The following is a 5,562-nucleotide window of genomic DNA, read 5'->3' as shown; positions in this document are numbered from 1 at the left end:
AGCAAAATACACTTGTGGAGGTTTTTGTTGTGTCCCATCTTAACAAGACATGGAATTAACTAAAACTCTAACATGGAGGTCACACAACAGAGAGAAGTATTTTCTTCATTTGATGTAGGTAGATCCATTTCAAGGACAGACGTTGGAATTAAAAGGACACAAACATTTAATCTAGATCTCAGGGCCTGAAGACACACACCTTTAATCCAGATCTTGCAGCTAGAAGACACACCCTAAATTGGGCCACACCCTCTACTGGAAGAGTATAAAAGGACATGGGAGAAGGAAGCTCTTGCTCTTTGCCTGCTTGCCCTCACCTTGCCACAAGTCCATCCCTTCCCAGGCGTTAGAGAACTTTTGGAACACCAGCACATACTGAAGACCAGTGGACACATCCAACCGCCTGGAATGGGTAAGGAATGGAATCATGGACTTTCCCTTCATAGGTAATGTGGTTTGAGCAGGACTGAAGCCCAAAGTCATTCTAATAAATCCCCTTGGATGATATTTACAGAGATTCCTTGTATATATTCTGTTCCTCTAGAGAACCATAGTGCAACATTTTTATATGAATTAATAGGATAAATGATCAAAAGTATCCTAAAGCTGTGTGTAATTGTCAAAACTAGTTACCTATTGACCTAAGATTCAACCTAGAAAATAATGGAGTGATGTAAGAATATCTAGTTGCCTAGACTGTGTTCTCAGAAATTAGTATTGAAATCCAGATAGAAAATTTCAGAGACCCAAGTTTCCAGCCTCATAGAAGAGAAAACAGATGATAAACAAAAACAAAAATCAAAATCTTGTCTGTTATTACATCTCACAGGGTGAAGAGAAAACAATTGCTGTTTCTTCATTTTGGATCCAGTTGACCTTCAAACTACCTGCAGGAGAAATGGCCGGAGACCAGACAGCCCAGAGATGGGACCACACTCAAATCAGTGTTCAGGGTTTCTCCTACTGGTGGACCATAAGCAACTTCCCTTTTATTGTTGAGGAAATACCAGAAAGTTTTATAAGCCCACCTTTCTCAACGGGAACCAATGAAAAATGGTGTTTGAGAGTACACCTGAATGGAGTTGATGAAGAAAGTGCAGATTACCTGTCAGTTTACCTAGTGTTGCTCAGCTGTCAAAAGAGTCACGTTTGGAAAAAGTTCCAGTTTTGGATCATAAGTGCCAAAGTAGAGGAAATTAAAGTCACAAGGATCCCAAGAGCCTTTAGGTTCGTGCCAGGAGGCAACTGGGATTACAAAATGTTTGTTCTTAGAGACTTCCTATTGCCCCATGCATTTTGGCTCTCCCAGATGTCCAGCTCACCCTTGTCTGCGAGGTGTGTGTGGTCCAGGTCTCTTTGAGCCTCTCTGACCAGAACTGGAAGCCAGGAATTCAGGGTAATAAATGCACATTGGCAGATGAGCTAGGAGAGCTGTGGGAGAATTCCCAATTCACAGACTGCTGCCTGGTGGTAGCTGGTCAGGAATTCCGGGCTCACAAGGCCATCTTAACAGCTGGATCTCCAGTCTTCAGAGCCATGTTTCAACATGACATGAAGGAGAGCAAAAATAACCGCATTGAGATCTATTACCTGGAGCTACAAGTCTTCAAGGCAATTATGGGCTTCATTTACACTGGAAAAGCACCAGACCTGGACAGCATGGCAGCTGCTGTGCTGGCAGCTGCTGACAAGTATGGCCCGCAACGTTTGAAGGTCATGTGTGAGGATGACCTCTGCAAGGACCTCTCAGTGGAGAATGCTGCCCACACTCTCTTCCTGGCTGACCTCCACAGCTCAGGGCAACTAAAATCCCAGGCACTGGATTTCTTTACAGCTCATGCTTCTGGAAGATAATGGTGGGCTCATACCCACACTTGGTGGCTGAAGCATATGGGTCCCTGTCTTCTGCATAGTGTTCTTTCACGGAGCCCCACTCAAACACATGAAGTGATCCTAGAGCCTGGTCAGCTGTGACCTACACTTGTCTCCCAGAAGCAGCAAGCTGTGTTGTTATCAGTGACACCTGGGTAGACTACTGGATTTGTAGAGCATTTTCAGTGAAACTAGCAAAAGACTGATGGTGGTTCAGAATTTAATTCAGGTGTTAATTTGTTGAATCGCAGGTTAGAATGGGTGAGACTGGACTCTGGCATACTTTGTGGTTTGATAATTTGTCCCATTAGTTGGAAACTAGGAATCAATTTAGTGGCCCCATGGACATCCCAAGAGTGTTTATTTGGAGAAACCTATGTGGATTGGACTGAGCAGAACATATGATCAAGGGCTCAGCAAAGGACAAAACAAAAATGAAAGTTTGCTTACAAGAGAAGTAGAAAGAATGAAGACATTTTTTTCTCCAAACTCATTGTGTGGGACTGGAGAGATGATTCAGTTGGTAAAAGCAATTGTTGCTCTTGCAGAGGACCCTTGTTCAGTCCTCCTCTTGTCTCCATGGGCACATCCATCTCTGCAGACAATACCTACCCAAATAAGTACAAAATGAATAAAAATTTTAAAATCAGTTTGTGGATTCCAGTGGTGTTTCAGTTTGAAGAATCCTATTTTAGTCTATCAAGCTCTGCTCAGCTGAGGAAGTTTGTACAGGGTCCTAACTCCTACACACATACAAAATTCAGTGAAATGACCACTAATGAAATTCTGTTATACTTGTAGATTGGTGCCTGCCCCAAAGCCCTCAGTTAGGCTTTCTCCAGCATCTGATGGGTGCAGATACTGAGGTCCACAGCCAAACACTAGACAGAGCTCAGGGAAACACAAGTAAGAGAAGAAGGCAGGATTGTAGGAGGGATCAAAGATATCAGATAATAGGAGCACATAGTTTCAACTAAACAGGGTCCATGGGTGTTTGCAGAGACTGAAGAGGCAATCACAAAACATGCATTGGTCTGTACTAAGTCCTCGGTATACATGCCTTGGTTGTTTAGTACAGAGGTTTTGTGGGAGTCTTAACAGAGGGAATGTGGGGAGTCTCTCACCTGTTTGTCTGATCTTGGGAACCTTTACTTCCTTCTAGGTTGGATGCTCCAGCCTTGATATGAGGGTGTTTGCCTTCAATTATTACATCTTGGTATGTTGTGTCCAGTTGATATCCCCAGGACACATGTGCTTTTCTGTTGTGTAAAAGGTATGGAAAGAGTTGTATTGAAATTTTAAAACAGATTGCTTTGAATCTGTAGATTGCTCTTTGTAGAATGGCCATTTTCCTATGTTAATCTTACTGACCAATGAGCATGGGAGATTTTTCCATTTTCTGATATCTTCTTCAATTTCTTCCTCAAAGACTTGAAGTTTTTATCATACAAGTCTTTCACTTGCTTTGTTACAGTTACCCACAAGGTATTTCATATTATCTGAGGCTATTTTTGATAGGGTTTTTGCTCTGATTTCTTTCTTTCTCTGATATATTTTTGTTCCTCTTAGTAACCTTTGGCAGATGAGTAACTAGTAATATCTATGACTATTCCTCGTGGATTTTGGTCAGAGTGGCAGGTACTGCATCCCACAAACTTTCTGGTCTTGGGAATTTTTTGTTGGGGAGACTTTTAGTGATTATGCTCTTTTACTAGAGTTTAATGATCTGTTTAAAATACATATATGATCTTGATTTCATTTTGCTAAGTGGAACCTATTCTTTGATTTGTTTATCTTAGTGTTTAGATGGATCTGGAAGAGTGTTTCCAAGTAGGATTACATGAGATGGAAGGGAAAGACCACTAGTATAGTTTGCTGAGTCATCCTGGTACTGTGGGTCTGAATGGAATAAAGGCAGAAAAGAAGAGAGTCACCTTTAGCAGTTCCTGGCTTTGTTTCCCACTCATCATGTATGAGCTCTTCACCTGTGATCCATATTGTCTCATTCTCTCCATCTCTTTCTCTGTCTCTGTCTGGATCTCAGGGCCTGAAGACACACACCTTTAATCTACATCTTGAGTCTTGAAGGCACACCTTAAATTCAGCCACGCCCTGCTGCTTTCTTTGCCTGCTTGCCCTCACCTTGCAGCAAGTCCATTCCTTCCCTGTCTTTAGAGAATACTTCTCTGGAATGCCAACCTACATTGAATACCAGCTGAACTGTCCAACCTCCTGGACTAAAAAGTACTGGATTCCTGTATTTTTCCCTTCACGGCTATCCATTGTGGGATTAGCAGGACTGGAGCCCTAAGTCATGGTAATAAATACCACTCCTTCATATATGGAAAGATTCATTCTTTATATTCCACTTTATATTTTGAGAACCCGAGCACAACACTTTTTTATATGAGTGAATAAAATGTCCCAAATTATGCAACAGTTGTGAATAATGGTCAAAACCAGTTACCTATTGACCTAATATTCAATCTAGAGAAAAATGGAGTGATTTTAACAGTCCCTAGTAGCCTAGATGGTTTTCTCTAAACTAACATTGAAATCTAGATAGCAAATTTGAGAGAGATTTTTCCATACCTGTTGAAGAAGGAACAGAGGGAAAACGGAAACTGAAAATCTAAGAAAATCTTAGGGAGTGGCTGATGATAATGAAGACCACATGAGAATAGGAAGAAGCAAAGTGCTAGAGAGGTCCCCAGAAATCCACAATGATACATCCACTGTAGACTACTGGCAATGGTGGAGAGAAAGCCTGATCTGACCTACTCTGGTGATCAGATGGCCAAACACCCTAAAGAGCTTGCTGGAACTCTCATCCAATAACTGATGGAAGTGGATGCAGAGATCCTCTGCCAGGCCCTAGGTGGAGCTCCAGGAGTCCAAATGTTGAGAAGAGGAGGGACTGTCAGAGTGTGATTTGTTGAGACCAAGATTGAAAAAGCACAGGGACAAATAGCCAACTAATGGAAGCACATGAACTATGAACTAAAAGCTGTGGAGTCCCCAACTGGATCAGGCCCTCTGGATAAGTGAGACAACTGAATAGCTTCAACTGTTTGGGAGGCACCCAGGCAGTGGGACCCGGACCTGTCCTTGGTGCATGTGCTGGCTGTTTGGAACCTTGGTCTTACACAGGGACACTTTGCTCAGCCTGGAAGTGGGGGACTGGACCTGCCTGTACAGAATCCATCAGGTTGAATTGACTCCCCAGGGGAGTCTTCACCTTAGAGGACATAGGAACAGAGGGGAGGGGCTGGGAAAAGGTGAGGTTGGGAGTGGAAGTGGGGAGAACAGGAGAACGAATTGCTGATATGTAAAATTAAAACACAAATTTAGTAAATAACAAAAGAAAAAAAATCTAAAAAATATTTGTAATTGTAACCCCCAGTTAAAGTAGAAAAGCATACCAGTTCTTCATTTTCAATAAGCTTCAACTTTTAAACCATCACAAGCAGATATGTCAGGGTGCATGGCACTCAAAAGCTGGGGCTACACACAGATCAGTGTCCAGAAATAATTCTTCTGGTGGACCATCTCCAACTTCCACGTTTGCTTGGAGGGAATGAGGGAAGTTGTTAAAAGTGCCACTTTCTCACACAGAAATGGTGTGTGAAAGTACACTGAATGGGGTTCATGAATTAGGCAAAGATTACCTGTAACCTTACTTACTGATGC

At 42.3% G+C, this 5,562-nt stretch overlaps 1 pseudogene; it reads left to right on the top strand.

Moving 5' to 3' along the window:
- Nucleotides 1–898: 898 nt before the first annotated feature.
- Nucleotides 899–1,913, top strand: LOC118575740 (annotated as a pseudogene).
- Nucleotides 1,914–5,562: the final 3,649 nt, after the last annotated feature.

This window comes from Onychomys torridus, unplaced genomic scaffold, assembly GCF_903995425.1.
Source record: "Onychomys torridus unplaced genomic scaffold, mOncTor1.1, whole genome shotgun sequence".
Taxonomy (NCBI): domain Eukaryota; kingdom Metazoa; phylum Chordata; class Mammalia; order Rodentia; family Cricetidae; genus Onychomys; species Onychomys torridus.
Note: the sequence above shows the minus strand (reverse complement) of the source record. Positions and strands in the feature narration are given on the sequence as shown.